The sequence below is a fragment of the Acinonyx jubatus genome, chromosome D3 (assembly GCF_027475565.1).
Source record: "Acinonyx jubatus isolate Ajub_Pintada_27869175 chromosome D3, VMU_Ajub_asm_v1.0, whole genome shotgun sequence".
In the NCBI taxonomy this organism is placed as follows: domain Eukaryota; kingdom Metazoa; phylum Chordata; class Mammalia; order Carnivora; family Felidae; genus Acinonyx; species Acinonyx jubatus.
The window spans coordinates 65,114,459-65,132,136 of NC_069392.1; the positions used below are offsets into that span (position 1 = coordinate 65,114,459).

The window sequence follows — 17,678 nt, forward strand, 5'->3', positions numbered from 1 at the left end:
CTGGCTGAGGTGGACAAAGGGCCCAAGCCCAGGGGTCAGAAAGTCAGCTGAACAGAATGCAGTAGGAAATCGGTTCTGGAATTAGGCTGGACTGTTCTCTCACCTCTGCAGAACTCTCTATGGCAAGATGGGGCCCCGGTTCTCCACGTAGTTGGCTGAGTGAGAAGCAAGACACCCCCCCCCCCCCGCCATGTGCCAGATGACCTCTGACCACACTGGGGAAGGGCTGAGGGCTGCAGCGGGGCGGGCAAGGCACACCTCACAAAACCACTCTGTAAAAGGTCCCGAAGACAGACAATGAGCCTTATTATATTACTGTTCTCCTGCTTTTCGTCCACATTTCCTCTTCAAGCAGAACCCCCATACTATCTGACTTGCCATTTTCCAAACAAGGCCGAGGGCCCAGCGCCAACCCGAAATTGTGATTAAATGCATATACAGTGGAAAGAGCAAGACGGGATAAAAGCAGGGCTTCATTCTCTCCCGGCTGCCAGACTGTCAGCACAGTGCATCAAGCCTTCCTCCCAAGTGGTCACGAGAGCCCCCCAGTTCCCCGTGATCAGAATTTCAATGAGCACAAACTTGTAATTCTGGTTACAAGTGGGTTTTTATGTGTTGAATTCATCCCTTGGATCTGGTGATCCATGTGAGAGCAAAATGCCCATATGTGAAATGTGGCTGCCTCCCTGGCGAGAGCAACAGGGCCAGAGGGAAAGGTCCAAGGCCAGTAGAAATTCCCGCCCCGGGGGCCAGAAGGGAACAAGGCAGGACAGAGAACGGGGATGGGAGGAAGGACTTGAAGGAGGACGGGCCAGGACTGGCCCACCTTCTAGGGCAAATAATAGGCAACAGTCACCCAGGCCTTGCAGTTCACGAGGTCCCTGCACGTCCTCGACGACATCTGAGCCGTACAACGGCCACATGATACAGGCAGGACAGATACTGTTGACATTCTCATTTACAGATGGGGAAACAGAGGCTCAGAGGGCAAGGTGGCTTCCCGGGGGACACACAGCTACTAAATGATGCAAGAGGGGCTCAAAGCCAGGTCTCCTGCCTCTGAAGTCAGGGCTCTTTTTTAGAGCATGTCATGGCCTCTCAGTCTCTATGTCAGGGGTAGGCAAAACCTGTCCGTAAGGTGCCAGGTGGTAAATATTTTAGGCTTTGCAGGCTGCCCGGTCTCTGTTGCAACTATTCCACTCCGCGGCTGTATCATGAAAGCAGCCCACACACAACACAGGAGTCTTCCACGCCTTCCCCACGCCCCTCACCGCCACTTCCCTGCAGGGCCAGTCCAAGACCCCCGGAGGATGCCTGCAACCCTGACACGGAACGCTTTATAAACTAGGTTTTCTCCTATCCATACATACTGTGACACAGTCTGACTTCTAAAGTAGGCACAGTAAGAGTTTACCAACAGTAACTAATCGTGTTACGACCGTAATAATACGCGGTAATAACAGCGAGGTGAACGCGGTCTCCCTCTCTCAAAATTCCTTCCTGCCCTGTACTCACCCTTCTCCTGAAGATGGGGGAGGATAAGAGCTGCGTGATGACGAAGGGAAGAGAACGACGCATGTTACGCTACTGCTCACCTTCCGACCCTGGATCAGAGCGAGGATCATCCGCTCGCTCCGGATGTGGGTTCACCTAGAGAAAGTCAAACGGCGGGAAGGGAAACACGGCAGCTACGACGCTACGTAAAAACTACGTCAGCAAAGGGGCGTGGCCTTGTGCCATAAACTTTGTGGGCAGCCGACCTCGGAACTTCGTGTAACTTTCCTGTGTCATCAGCTGTTGTTCTTGTTTTAGTTCTTTACAGCCCTTAAAAAATGTAAAACGTCTTTGTTAGCTCCAGATCCTCGCAAAGCTACACCCAGTCGGCCACCGTACTTGTCGTTGGCCACCAGCTGCCCCAGGCTGCCTTGGGCGTTCAGGCCCTCTTCTGTGTGTCTAGGCAGGAACTTCAGGTAACTCTCCGCGCTGCGGCCTGGAACAGGAGCCGAGTGGCTTGATGCTGCCGCAGGGTAATCACAGCACACTCTATTCACCAGCGAAGCAGCTCAAAGCTCTGAAGATTGGGGAACTATTGCCCTTTTTCTGTTGGGCTGGAGGGGGTGAGAAGGAGCATGTCCTGTGCCCAGTGTGGGTAGGCAGGGCCAGCTTTCCCTGCCCATGCAATGCTGGGTGATTGGCCTGAGCTCAATGTTCCCCTGAGTGCAGTGGAGAACGGGGGGGGGGGGGGGGGGGGGGGGGGTTCGGCTGGGGTTTCCTAAAGGTGGAGACAAATGACAGCACCAGTTCTGCAACCTCGGGTATTGTGCCTTCAGCTCCTTGCCTGCCTGACAGTGAGCAAGGAACAGAGATGAAAAGAGAGGGGAAGGTCAAGTTGGAGGAGGGGCTAGTAAGTTCACTGTGCTTCCCGAGCAAGCGTGGGACCAACATGACCTAGTGATGGATGACAGGAATTGTTGCCCTAGCCAGTTCTGAGGTCGGCCTGTGGTTTAATCAATGCTATTAACATTCTCCCTAGAACTGATTTCTGTCTGGCCTTTTAGGGAGCTACCATTAGTTCATAGGGTGCCTTTCGACAAATTAGAAAAAGGCTTCCTTCCTCAAGACACTTTACTGCCATCTGTTGGATAACTGTCATCATAAATACACAAACCTACAACCTCTATGATGTGAAAGATGTCTCTTTACATAGTCTCAATTGTGCAGTGCACAACCTGCATATCTGAACCCAGGAACACTACCTTTCAGGGAGTAGCTGCCTTTTGCTGAAGGTCAGTGTGAGCTCAAAGACACCAAGGTAGTTTGAACATTGATCTGAACAACATACAAGAAGGGAAATAGACCAGAGATTAAGGTAATTACATGGTACCTCTCAGAGCCAAACAGAATTGAGTTGGGGTACTGCACGGATGGCATTAGCAGCAGCCTAAAGACAGATGGCCCTCAAGGCCACAGCATATGGCTGTCTGTGCCCTGCTTGCCCTGCCCAGAGGATCCACAAGCCCGGCCTTGCCCCTTATTTCCTCTGTAGCCTCCATGGCAGAGGCACAGGCCTGCGCCCTCTAAACAGGAACCGTGTCCCCTGTGGGCCAGCCGGAAGCTGCCTGTGTGGGCTTCCAGAAAAGGCAGGCACTGGCAGGCCCGAGCTGCCTCCTGCGCCTGGTGCGCCAACCACCCCCACAGCCTCGCCTGCGCTCTGTCTGGAACAGTCAGCACACAGCAGCGACAGGACACATCTGAGAGAACCACCCTGGGCGACGTGGGGGAGGCGCAGCCATGAGTGGGCTGGATCCCCCAAATCTCGGCGCTGAGCTGGGCTAAGCTGGTTGTCACGTTCCCGATGACAGGAGTCAAGCAAATGCCCGGAAACTAAGCCTCGGTCCTGCTTGCCAAGGAAGGGACCATCCCACACCCAACGTGATTTGTGCCTCGCAGTAGCTCACGTGGCCCAAGCTTTTTTAGGAAGCTGGGAATCATGAATGAAGTGATCCTGAATTGCCGCACGGTGTTTCTTTCCCTAGCCTTCGCCCCCCATTCTCAGGTCGTGCATATTTAGAATATTTAGACAGTGGCTTCATTCGCCCTGCCCTGCGGGTGAGCGGTGGGAAGGGGTGGCAGGAGGCTGGCTGCACCTGATTCCCTCCCGCCCCCACCCGAGGCCACGGCTGCTCCCTGGCACCTATCACTTCCACTCATCCAGAGCCAGGCACTGGGGAAGTGCCAGGGGAGAACACGGAAACAAGCGAGAGACGTGAAGCGGGGCTGCCCTGGGGATGGAGGCGAGGGGAATGTTCTCCCCCAGCCAGGGAAGGCCCCCAGCTCCTCTGGCCTGCCTGCACCGGTGCTAGGAGGAGTGTCCACGGACCCAAAGGATGGGCCGCAAGGCTACCCGTGGGGAACTGCGTCTTGGCCACTGAGCAGTGAACCAGGTCCCCAGACTCAAGTCTCCCTCCCCTGTTGCTGCCCCCAGAACGTTTCCTCTTCCTTCCCTTGGGTCCAGAGGCCCGAATCGCTCACCCAGATTCGTATGCTTCTTCAAGAAGGACTGGAACTTCTCTGCTTTCTGGAGAATACCCTCAATCTTGCTGCCCTTGTAGACACATGCACGCCGCAAGCTGGTAAGAGCCTCTGATGCTTACTGAGGACTGACTGTGGGCCGGTCACATCTGTTTCTCATGTAATCCTCACGATGACAGACCCTATTACTACTGTGGTCACTGCTTACTGAGAAGAGAATGGAAGCAAGAGGTGAAGAAACCTCATCAAGTTCCCACAGTTAGAAAGGGTGAAGCCCGGACTCAAGAGGTCCAGGCAGGAGGGTTCACTCTCATCTGTCCTTTCGCCCACCCCACAAGGTCTAGCTGAAAGCCCACCTCCCAGGCCCAGGGTGTTCCATTCCAGAACTCCTGTGGCCTGTATCATTTATTTGGCACTTAACACGTGCTCAAGCACAGGCCATGGGGTGAACTCAGCTGAGCCTGGTTGCACAAGGACATTAAAACACTGCTCAGCCAGGGTGCCTGGGTGGCTCAGTTGGTTAAGCAACTGACTTTGGCTCAGGTCATGATGTCACAGTTTGTGGGTTCGAGCCCTGCACCGGGCTCTATGCTAACAGCTCGGAGCCTGGAGCCTGCTTTGGATTCTGTGTCTCCCTCTCTCTCTGCCCGTCCCCCACTTGTTCTCTCTCTCTCTCTCTCTCTCTCTCTCTCAAAAATAAATAAAGTGTAAAAAACAAAAACAAAAAAACATTGCTCAGTCATTAACAGTTGCTCCCGGGTGGTAATCAGGAAAAAATACTCCGTCCTTTGTTTTACCCCCAAATCATAGACAGCTAGCACATCTTTTTGGGAAGCTGTGACGTAAGCCTGATGTGATCAGGTATTGAAAGAGTATGGAGTAGGTAGGCTTTTTCTCCTTTTATCTCACTGCACTCAGCCCCTCTTATCCAGTTCACTGCCAAGCCCCGCAGAGCTATTTCCACACGCCCCTCAGTCACTCGTCTCCCTTGGCTCCCCCTCATGTGGCTCTACAGCAGACCCTCCCCTTCAACCTGCACACCCCAGCAATCTCGTCCATTTCTTCCCTTTCCAACCCAGATTCCACTCTGCTGCAGGAGCTTATCGTCCTCTAATGCACTTCTCATATGCTGCTGGAGGAACCAGAACACCACACAGCCTTCCTGGAGGGCAGGTGAGTACTGCCTGTCAAAAGGCTTAACATTCTGCAAATCCCGGAGCTAACAATTCAGTCCCTGTGCCTAACAATTCATTTATATGAGGAGATACTTGTGTTCACAGATGACCTGTAAAGATGTCTATCACAGCATCGTTAATAACAAAAAAATTGAGAACAACCTAAAAATATCCAGAATGGGGGATTGTTGGGGTGAATTATGATGTTCACCCATGTGGCCATTTAAAATAATGGTTTAGATTATTCAATGTTTTAGTATTCAGTGAAAAAACCTAGTTACAAAGTCGACTGTGATACAACACTACTTTCCGTCAGTATGTAGTGTTTAATGCATTCATGCGTAAAAAAGCACAGGAAGGAGATTCACCAAAATGTTAACAGCAGTGTCTCCGAGGCTCTCCTACACAGGGATTAAGTTCAAGGTTGTGGGTTTACTCTTGGGCCCTTCACTTGTATGCACATTACTTAACCACTCTGTGCCTCAGTTTGCTTTACCCATAAAATGGGTATAATAATAATAATAATAATAATAATATATCTGTCATGGTATTGTGAAGATGAGCTAGACAGATAGATAGTGATTAGAACAATATCTGACATTGAGTGAATGCCCAATAAATTTTAGCTATTATCATTTTGGGGTAATGGGATTATGGAAGATTTTATTCTTCTTCGAACTCTTGCTTATTTGTACCTTTAATAATTTATACAACAGCCATTTTTCTTTTCCCTGCAACTGAAAACTAAAGATTGAAGTCACCTGAACTTCAGTTGAATATTCCATTTGAATAACTCATGCCCTGTATAGTCTGGAAGGAGCCGCTGAGAACTGCCAGCTTGAGGAAAACCCATGCACATGATGGACATCCTTACACCCTCAAGCTGGCTTTGGTACCAGAAACCTTTGAGCTTGCTGGTCTGGGCAGCTAGGAGGCTAGGGGGAGGGTTGAGGACTGGATGAAGGAAGAGAAAAAACAAAGGCAGGGGCCACCTGATAGACATTCAGCTCCAGGTGGGTGGGAACCCCTTCTCTGGGACCCCTGCACCACCCTGGCCGATGCTTGGGGCTCAGGGGAAGGGTCCAGCAGGAAAACATTGGTGGCTGGAATGGACACCCACAGCTGGATCAGGCCCAAGGCAACGTCTGTATCGTAAGTTCTGATTTCATGCACACAAACTGCAGCTCTGAGAAAGTACTCTCCATAAATGGGGTGGGGGGAGTGTTATTATAAACACCTATTTGAAAACCTCCCTCTGTTGAAAGCCTAGCAAACTCCATCTCAACTATGAAGTCTCAATTGGGCATCACTTACTCTATGAAGCCTTACTGATTCCTCCTTCCTCTATGCTTCTAGTGATACAGGTCAGGCCCTAATAAGAACATTCTATCTTTTTGCACTCACTATTTCCTGGCTTGACCCTCTCCCCTCTAGTTGCTAAGTTCCTAGAGAGAAAGGTCTGTACATATTTATCCTGAGCAAAGGATCTGGTACATAGAAGATTCCCAAATAGTGCCCATTGAATCACTGAATGACATCGGAGGAGCACAAGGCGGCATCTGGAGCCCAGGGCACCAGCTCTGCCCACACTGTGTCACCAAGAGCAGGTGGCTTAACTTTCCAAGGCTTCTGTGTTCTGCAAAATGGAGGAAGAGCAGATAAGGTCCCTTCTGGTCCTGAAATTCTCTGATACTCGTCACTGGGGCCTCATTGGAAACAGTTCTCTTCTTCCCACTCTTTCCGGAGATGATTTTCTGCAATGTTAGGTGGGAGCAGATGGGGTGGGCGGGGAGCTGCTGGGAAGTTCAGAGGAGGAGAGCGCTGCAGGACTGGCCCAGCTCCCCCCACCCCAAAGCCCTCTCGCTCTGAGTCCAGCTCGGAGTCCATGGGCCCAGGACCACCTCCCTAGAGGTCAAAGGAACAGTAACTCCCAACTGGCGTCCACAGCAAATCTAGCTCAGAGGGCTTTGGATAACGTTTGAGCTGAGTTGAGGGGACACATTGGGGAGAAGGAAAAGCGTTTGGAAAAGAGGCACTCCCTGCAGGCTTTAACTGAAATCAAGGTCATCAGCCTGTTTCCAGTTGTCTAGATGAGCCTGCTGCCTTTTAGAGGCGATCCCGGCACTGAGTGGCTCCAAAGTCCTATCTGATTCTGAAAGGCCAGAATCTTGAGTCTATGCATCTCAGAGTCAGAATAAGCCTGGATGTAGGGGAAGAAGAAGGTAAAGCATCAGGATCATAACCACCACCACAATACTCGTTTACTGAGCACTTACTCTACGTCCAGCACTACAGTCAGTCTTTATGTACATTTCCCCAATTAATTAGCCCAACCACTTTATGAGTGGGAATTAGTGTTATCCCCACTTTACAGACGAAGAAATAGAGGCACAGAACTTAAGACATCTGCTCATGCTTACCCAACCAGTAGAGTGGCAGGGTCAGGTTTTGACCACAGAGAAGGGGAGTCCAGGGACCAAGCCCACAGTGGGGAGACAGACACTATGCAGAAGAATAGTAAGTATTGGGGTGGGAGTGGAATGAGGAAGAAGTGTCCGCAGCAGAAGGGAGGTCACCGAAAGCCAATTTCCCCTGCCCCATGGAGGAGGGCTAGCCCCAGACCCGTCCTTCTCTCTTTGGATATGACACTCTACTAATCCTAAAAAGACCCCCAGAGGCCACCTAATGCACCCATTCTATAGAGGAAGAAACTGAGGATGGGAGCGAAACTGAGATCTGCCTCGGGTCTCATCGCTACTGGTGGCAAAGCGAGAACTAGAACTCAAGGTATATAGTCTCATGTGCTTTCTGAGCCAGAGAGCTATATTTTTTAAAATCAATGATTTAATTACTCTGTGGTGTCATCCTGTAGAATGTGGAAATAAGTCAGGGCTGCTGGCTTGTGTGAGAGAGCCCTCATGATAGGTGCTTTCTGCATCAATCACCCAGGCTGCTTTCATGCTGCATCTGCTTTGGCACCAGGCAGTTCTCAGGAAGGCCCATCATAATCCACCACAGGTCAGCGAAATGTGCACATGCCCCTAAAATGTTAATCATGAGCCCTTTCTCGTCCAATCACTTCTTCAAATGCACCGTGGGCACCATGCCCAGCATGGTCTTGCCAAGACTGGGTGCACATCTGGAGCTGTGTGATAATGACTGTGTAGCACAGTGTGGGCTCTAACAAAATTATAACCCAGTTGCCCGATGAAATCACTGGGAGTGGAAACAGTGATTATGCTGGACAAACACAGTCCCATTTCTACCTGTTCTAGCTGGCCTATGGGCAGCTTTCAGCCTCAGCATTAGCTGTCCTATTTGCTATAGCAAAAGAGAAGGAGGAGGAAGAGGAGGAGAAGGAGAAGAAGGAGAAGGAAAGGAAGAAGAAGGGGGAGGAGAAAAAGAAGGAAGATGGGGAGGAGGAAGGAAGGAAGGAAGGAAGGAAGGAAGGAAGGAAGGAAGGGAGGGAGGGAGGGAGGAGAGGAGAGGAGGAGGAGAGGAAAGGAAGAAGGTGGGGAGGGAGGGAGGAATAGAGAAAGAAAGGAAGAAAGGAAGAAAGAAAAAGCCCCAGACTTGGAATCTGGAAGAAAAGGGGGAATTCGCCACTCCCCAACCTGCACGCTCCAGGCCCACCTCCCCAGTGGTTGCAACTTCTCATGGACCCCCTTCCCTTCAACGGCCAGCCCCTCCGTCTCTCTGGGACACAGCACAACATTGGCTGCAGCCATGTTTATTATTAACACACCAAAGAAGATAAATGCTCCTTTAGATAAAGGATTGTCCCAAAGGAAGCCTAGGGAACAGGCTCCACTGAGAATGGGGAGCGACAGGACCCACTTCAGACAGGGCCCTTCTGAATGCAGGGCCTCCTCCGCTGTCTGCGAGGCCTGGGTCTGCAACATCGATGAGCTGTTGTGCCTGGGTTCTGACAGCCCTGGGGTGTGAACAGCCCCCAGGCCAGCTGGAACTCAGCTCTTGGCTTCAGAGGCCTGTCGCATTGCCAAGTTGGCAGAACTTTCCCGAAGCAATGTGGTGTGGGCTCAGTACTAATTTCAGCCACGTGATCATCTCAGTGCTTTTTAAGGTGGGCGGGTTTGTGGGTTGGTGCTGGGATGAGAACAATTACTTGTCCAGGAAGCAGGAAATGACATCATATTGGCAGTGAGAAGGCCAGGCATGGTCTGTCTTAAACAGGTCTGGCCCTCTTCAGCCCCAGAGATGTGTCCTGAGCCTCCCTGGGGCCAGAAGGCTGGGCAGCCCTGTGCTCTCAGCCTGTGCAACTCTGTAGCACAGTCACCAGTTGCACCTGGGTGCCGTGCCCATGAATGTCACACCAGAAGTAACAACATCAAGGTTCATCAAGGGAGTGAGTTCGGGGAGTGGGAGACCCGGAGCCAGGTAACAGACAAGGAGGCATTTAGCTAGCAGAATACCAGAGAAAGCCAGTGCTACAAAGGACCTCGGAGAATGTCTAGCCCAGCCTTCTGGTCAGATGAGGAAGCAGCCCAGAGAGGACAAGTAACCTGCCTAAGGCACACAATTACCAAAGGGCAAGACTAGAAGCCCGTTATCTGCCTCCCACTCCATGGTAGAGCTCTTTTCACCCATCTCTGCTGCTGGCCTTCATAAGTGATTGTGTCTACACACACACACACACACACACACACACACACTCACACACACACACACACACACACTCACACACATGCCTGTTTCTTACTAATCTTCACTCAAGTCCCTTAGTGCCAGTGAGCAAGTTGGCAGGTACAAGAGAAATAAATCACCAGGTAGGTAGACCCCAGTGTTATGCCCAGAGAAACCTGAGCTTGGCTGGAGAGCCCAGATAGACACATAGTCAGCAGTTAGCACCCAAAGAGGCCAACAGCAGTCCCTGAGATACGGAGTGTCTCAGCCATTTAGCCATCTCAAAATCCCTGGGGGCTACAACCACCCCATCAGCCATGGTGGCTCTTTCTGGCTACGAACTGGCCGGATCATGCCTACATCTCAAGCAGCAGGCTGAAAAGCTCCTCCTCTCTGCCCTGAGATTCCTTACACATCCTTGATGCAGTTGGGTTGGGAGAACACCCTGAAAATCCACTTCAGTGGATGGCACAGACTTCAATTTCTCCAGAGTTTGGAGGAAGAACACCCGAGGTGAGGGAGCAGCCAGTGCTTTCCAGAGAGGCTGGGGCTTCCCCCGCAGTGGGGTTTGGGTAGCACAGAGAAGACTGAAGTATAGGATAAAAGAGAGCAGGTGGGGGGAGGGGGACCAGGAAGGCACTGGCTCTGACATTTCCTGACCCTGAGATATGTTTTAGTAGGAGATCCACAGTTTTCTCTCTAACCAACTTGACACAGAAGCATGGGAGCAAGGATACCCCTTCCAGGCAGCAGGCAGGCAGGATTCTGGGGCTCTGGGGAGAGCAGTCCTACTGGGTCCTTGTGGGGCTTGATGGGACAAGGCCCAAACCCCAGAAACTTCTGTCAGCAGTCTGGCTTCTCTCCACAATCTGGGAGCAGGTGGGGAGAGAATGTCTCATTCTCAGACCCGTTTCCTATGGGTCCCTTGAAACTTCCTCATGGTTTATTAGTGCTGGAGAGAACAGCTTTCAGAGATACCGCCTGCCAGACACTGGAGCCAACACGATCTGAGCAAACACGTTGACAAATGGGAACTGGGACTAAGAATGGGACTAAGGAACACAGGGAGAGGTGGGAAGTGCTCTATGCATGCTCACTTTGACCTTTGTTGCAGGTAGAAAATGGGGAAAATAATAGACCTTACCTCCTAGGAGTGCTGTGGATTTGTACAGTGTATACATATGAAGACACAAGACTACAGAAGTATTTTGTCCAAAGGTCACATAGCTAGAAGGTAGCGTTTGGGGATTTGAACCTAGGACTCTTATGACTTGAGACATGGAGCTGTGGACCATGTGATACCTTCCACTCCCCTTGAGGGTAGCTCATACTATGATGGTCTGTGTCCTTACTGGACTGCAAGCAACTGGAAGGCAAGGGTGATATCCTTACCCCAGACTCAGCATTTAAGAGCAGCTTGGGGAGCAGAAGGGCATGACCAATGACAGCTGCTAATGGTAATGCTTCACTTCGAGGCCTGGGAGACTGTGCTGAGATTCTGGCCAGGGGCTGCCCTCAGTGTATAGCTGTCAATGCAGCTACCCTGCCCCTCTGGGTTCTGGGTTGTCAAGAGGGGCAGCCATTCTAGGTGGAAATCCTCTCGGAAGAGAGTCAGGCATGCATGGCAATGGGGGGATGCCAAGAGGCAGATGGCAGGAGGGAAAATTCACTACAATTCTGGAGTGGTTCGAGAGCCAAGACTGTGTTCCCAGGGATAGTCGATGCAGACATGCTGAAAAAATGGCTGCCAACCCTCCCCAGACCCGAGAAGGTGCCAGGACCCCTGACACCCACTCTAAGAGGGAGATGACCATAGAGATGGCTGCTAGCTCCCTAGTAGTGTGCATGTATGTCTGCAACTATTAATCAGGAGGTGTGGTGTCTCCTGGACCTTCCCACTAAGATGTGGAGGGGAGCCAGCCAAGAATGGGATACCCGCTCCTGCTGACTCATGTGGGAATGAGTCAGGACAATCCAGGATGTTTCTCCAGAAGCCTTGAAGTCCTGGGCAAGAACTGAGGACTTGGGGTGGAGACAGCATTTTCTTCTTTTCTTTTGGGGGGAATAAGAGCCCTTTGGCCTCAAAGTCAATGTGATATATTGTCACTGTGAAAAACAGTTAATGAAAATGTAGGATGGATGAAAAGAAGCAGGACATCAAGGGAGCCTGAATATCCAAACAATCTTAAAAGAAAAGAACAAAGTTGGAAGTCTTACACATCCTGATTTCCAAACTCCGTCCAAAGCTACAGTAATCAAAACAGTGCAGTAGACTTCAGGACAGACCTTTGGGTCAGTGAACAGAATAAAGAACCCAGAAATAAGCCCTTGTGAATATGGCCAAATGATATTTGACAAGAGTGTGAAACCATTCAGTGGGGGAAGGGACGGTCTTTACAACAAATGATGCTAGGAAAATTGGTTCTCCATGTGCAAAAAAATGAAATTGGACTCTTATAATGTCCACAAAAATTAACTCAAAATGGATCAATGACCTAAATGTAAGATGTAGAAGTATAACACTCTTAGAAGAAAACATGGGGCAAAATCTTCATGATATTGGGTTTGGTGATGATTTCTTGGATATGACACCAAAAGCACAGGCAACAACAGAAAAAATAATAAATTGGACTTCATAAAAATTAAAAGCTTTTGCGCACCAACAAAACTCTTTCAACAGAGTGAAAAGGCAACCTATGGAATGGGAGAAAATAATTGTAAATCAATCACATCTGATAAATGGTTAATACCCCCAAATATATTCTGGATGGACCCATACAACTCAACAATAAAAACAGACGACTCAACTTTAAAATGGGCAAAGGACTTGCATGGACATTTCTCCAAAGAAAATGTACAAATGACCCATAAGCACAAGAAGAGATGTTCAACATCACTAACTGTGGTTATTATTTAAAAAACCCAGAAGATAACAAGTATTGGTGAGTATGTAGAGAAGTTGGAACCCTTGTCCACTGTTACTGGGAATGCAAAATTATGTCGCTGCTGTAGGAAACAGTACGGCTATTCCTCAAAAAAGTTAAACACAGAATTACTACCCGATCCAATAACTCCACTGCTGGGTCTGTACCCAAAAGAAATTAAAGCAGGAACTTCAACAGCTATTTGTACACAGTGTTCATAGCAGTGTTATTTACAATAGCCAAAAGGTGGAAAAAAACCCAAATGTCCATCGACAGATGGCTGGATAAATAAAATAGGGGCTGCGCATATAATGGAATATCATCTAGCCCTGTAAAGAAATGAAATTCCCACACATGCTGTAACATGGATAGAGCTTGAAGACATTATGCTAAAGTAAAATAGGCCGGTCACAAAAGAACAAATATTGTATGATTCTGCTTATATGAGATTCCTAAGTCGTCAAATTCATAGAGACAGAAGAAAGAACAGAGGTTGCCCAGGGCTAGAAGAAACGGGAAAGGGGAGCTATTTTATGGGCACAGAGTGTTAGTTTGGGAAGAGGAGCAAGTTCTGGAGATGGATGGTGGTGATGGATACCCAATAATTTATTTAATGCCACTGAATAATGCACTTAAATATGGTTAAGATGGTGAATTTTATTTATGTCTTACTGCAATAATAATAATTTTTTAGAAGAAGTAGGATAATGGAGTCAGGGAGACCTATGCACTCTTGTTCTGAGGAGTCCACTCCCCCCCGCCGGCCCCCACCCCCGCCCACCACCCGCCAATCCGGAACATAGGGTTCTTGCCTAGGAGGTACATTCTTGGGGATCACTGATAAACCAGAGCTACTCAGGGATGCAGGCTGGGCATAAGCCACAAGAGGAGAGGCCAAGGAACCTGGGGATGCAGTCCTGAGAGGAGGGCAGCCTTTCTTCACATGGCTGAAAGGCAGACATGAAAACATCCAGGGTGTTTGTTAGCAGAGGACTGCAATGGACAAGCAGAAGTCCCAGGGAGAGTGTATGGGTTTTAACTGCAGGAAGAGCTTTCTGAAAACCAGTGCCCCTTAGCACTGGGATGGCTGAGCTGGGTGGTTGGGAACCACCCACCGTCAAGAAAGGCTGGATTCAAACCAAGGCTGGAGAAGCAACTGATGTGGACGCTGTGGAAAGGATCCCTGTGACAGTCGACTGGTCCTACTAACCCCCATGAGCCCTAGCTGTGATCCTTCAAGCCTTGATCTCTTAGGGGCCAGGTTGGTTGCCCTTGGTCTTGGAGACACAGGAAGCCCATTCCAAGAATTAGGAGCCTCGCACTCTAGTCCCAGCTCTATCAGTGGTTGGCTGCTTGGTATTAGATGAATCACCACCTCTCTGAGCCCTCAGTTCAGTCCTCTGTGCAATTAACCCCTGCCTGCCATCCTTCACCTTGCCTCCCCCAGAAGTGTGCTAGGGATGAAGTGAAGCCAAGGACTCTTGAAGAGGACAGCCCAGATACCCTACCAGCCCTTCTCCCCTCCTCCCCACTTCTACTTTCCCTTCCTCACAGATCAGGGCTGGTAGTGTTTCCCAGGGTGCAGTTTGCACACCACGGGTGGCACACAGGATGCTAATGGTGATACAGGAGGGTTATCTAATGTTACGTATTTGTTTTCACATGTGCTGATATTTACAGGAATTGATAACAGTTTTTTGTGATAGTGATATCTGCTTTCTTTTAAAAATAAACTTACAATATACAAGTTGCCAAAAGTGAGTTAAAGAAGACTAAGTAAACAAAGAAAATTGCTTACTTGAATAAGACAAGACTCTTAAAGATGGAATGTGAGCGGCTGGGGTTCGGGAGCCTCCAGTGGTTGAGGGGATACCACAGCCTGTCTCCCTGGTCCCCAGCAACAGATCCCCCCAGGCTTGGCAGTCAGATACAAAGGAAACCAAAAGGTGAAGGGTTTGGGTTGGCTCTGCTACCTGGTTTTCTTAAGGTGCCAGGTGTAGCGATTTTACCAACCAATTGAGAACAATTGAGAAATTGAACTTGGGCTCTAGGATCTTCCACCCACACAACTTCATTCCACACTAACTGAGTTAGTCATCATCCCCTTCCTTCTTTTGGAACTTCCTGTCCCTGCTTTTTCTCATGGCTACCTTTACCCCATGGGCTCCATGAAGGAAAAGGGTGGCCCTGACCAGGCGTTCACCCCGACGTACTAGAAATATGTGGGGCATTTTCCCATGTTTAAAGAGAACCCAGAGAAGGAAAAGTCATCTCCGTGGCAAACGTCAGGCACTGCGTCATGCAGGAAGGGTAATGTTCTTGCCAGGGCAGCAGTTCTAAAGCTACACAGCTCACCAGCAACCACAGGTGCCGTGTCTCTAACTAAGCATGATATATGAGATCCCCTATAGAGCAACCATCTAGAAACCTGGTCAAGGTCCAGTCCCTCTGCCCCTGCCATTTTCTGCTGATCACCTTGGCCAAAAGGTCAGTCGGTCAGCCTAGAACACCTACCCTCCTTGAAGAGCAGGAACAAAAGAAGGTTCCAGCTATTTATCAGACAGAGCTTCAGGAGATGGTCCTGGAGGTGGGGAGAGAGGAGCAAAGCTACCCAGCTAATGACTCACTAACCCTTGGAGGATGAAATATGCACTAACAAGTCCCCTTCTTAAGCCGCCATCCCATGACTTAAAGTATTTTCATCTGTCAAACTGCATGGATGAAGAAATGATTATCTTCCCCATTTTGACCATTAGAGGCTCCCCTGCAGCAACCAAATATCAAGTGGGTATAATTCCAGGTGAAAAGCAAAGAGAGTTTACCTTTTGTTTACCAATGCAGTCCTCTGAATATTCGAAGATTCCTTTTTTCATTCCTTCTTTCAGAATCCAGCCTGGAATTACTAAAACTCCAGTGCCTCCAGCTCATAAAAGGGCAGGGGGCCCAGGCGGTCTGATTCAGGGACAAGGTCAGCGGGTGTCTTTGTCCTTCCTTTAAGAGGCAAGAACACTACCCTGGATGATTCTTGTGGAAAGCTGGGGAACTATGGGGTCACATGAATTCTTTCTTAATGGTGACTTCTCATAAGCTCTTCTAACAGGGGAACCCTAGATTTTCATGTGACCAAAGCAAACGGTAGCATGAAGAACTAAATAGTGGGAAAAGGCCAAAAAAAAAGAGGAGCCTGGGGGAATAGACAGGAAGGTAGCCAGCTTGACAACTTGCTAAGGATTATTCCTAGTAAAGAGACTGGATCAAGAAGTAAAGATACGTAAAGTTTTGACGAAAATCTATGAAATTCACCCCAGTTGAAAAGACAGGCATGGGGTATGGGCAGATAATTCACACACGCGCGCACACACACACACACACACACACACACACACAATACCAATGACCAATAAACACAATAAACACATGAAAAATATCCAGCCTCACCAATAACCAAAGAGAGAACATTGTAAAACCCCCTTTCCTAGCCAATTAGAAAATTAAACAATACTAAGAATTGAGGGTGAGGAAAGTGGGTGCTTTTGCATAGCTGGTGGGGTTGTGCACTGATGTACCCTTTCTACGGCATTTTGGAAATGCCCATTAAAAGCTTTAACCATGTGCATTCTATTTGACCTGGAAATTCTATTTAGGAATTTATCCTAAGGAAAGAATCGTTTGTCTGTGCAAAGATTTGGGTGTATTATTTATATCAACAATAAAATTTTAGAGGGGGACACGATGTCAATGTCCAACATAAGGGATTCAGTGAATGGATGATGGTGCCCCTCTATACAAGGACACTTCACAGCCACTGCAAGCAGGGGTGTTGAGCCATATTTAATGGCATCGAAACAAACATGCTCTAAAACAGGATGTGGTACCAGTCCATTCTCTCAAACTGTGCATAGAAAAGACTGGAAATGGGGGCACAAACATGTAACCAGTGATGTTTCTCCAGATGATGGAATTACAGGTATTCTTTTTTTTTTTTTTTAATGTTTGCATATTTCTGTTTTCTAAATTTTCTGCAATGGTCAAATTTGGCTTTTGTCATAAGAGAAAGATCAATAGCAACTCTTTTTTTTTTTTTTTTTTTTTTAAAGAAACAGTGAAGTTGCAAGGAATTATGGTGGGGGCCACAGAGGAACAAGGCAAGTTCAAGATTAGCTGGAAGGTAGGAAATCAGAGGTAGACAGAGAAAGGCGAGCTGAAGCCCAGTGGACACAGAATATGCTTATTTCTGCCCAGCTGGGCTGCAAGAGAGGACGGAACCTGGAGACGACAGGGCACACGCTGGAAGGCAGAATCTAAGGAGTGCGTCCGCCTTCTGTTACTCTGTTGAGCGACCCCGGCAAAGTCACATGGCTATCAAATGCCTTCACCTCCAAATGTCTATGACACTCTGCAAGCAAGGTGCTATGATGGTGGTGCCCACGTGTTATGTCTCCGTTTTGGGAAAGGCAACTATGTCCAATAATGAGGTGAGGTGAGGTCAGAACTTTAGGGGACAGAGTGTGATTAAAACAGGCCACGGGATACGGTGTGTGTTTTTACATGATTTGTTCCCCCGCCTCCTGTTGAGCTAAAATGCCCGAATTTAAGGCCTTTGGCCAGAGATGCACTTGAAATTAGTCGTTTCCCTCCTCATAGAATCAGGAGGAGGTAGGGACAGCTTGATGGAGCCCCTGTAGCTGTGAGTTCTGATTCCCATCTGCCCTGCCCTGGCCATAGCTCACCTTCTTCTGGGCATCAGAAGAAGGGCAAAGAGATAGGAAGACGGAGGCAGCTGCCTTTGAACTCAGAGAGGACTCTAGGTAGATACCCATCAACAAGAAATGTTGAAAACACAGGATATGCCCAGGGCTGCTCCCACCCCTCCATCATGCCTCCTGGTTCGTTTGCATTTCCC

At 49.0% G+C, this 17,678-nt stretch overlaps 1 protein-coding gene and 1 long non-coding RNA gene across 3 annotated transcripts in view; one reads left to right on the top strand and one right to left on the bottom strand.

The window, feature by feature from the left end:
* Positions 1 to 17,678, bottom strand: part of LOXHD1 (lipoxygenase homology PLAT domains 1) — a 164,233-nt gene that overhangs the window by 131,462 nt on the left and 15,093 nt on the right. The window lies entirely within an intron of this gene.
* LOC106972939 (uncharacterized) lies at positions 1,610 to 17,596 on the top strand. Its single transcript, XR_008291430.1, has 3 exons — positions 1,610 to 1,970; positions 5,112 to 5,205; positions 16,873 to 17,596. It is a non-coding gene; the product is annotated as an uncharacterized LOC106972939 (long non-coding RNA).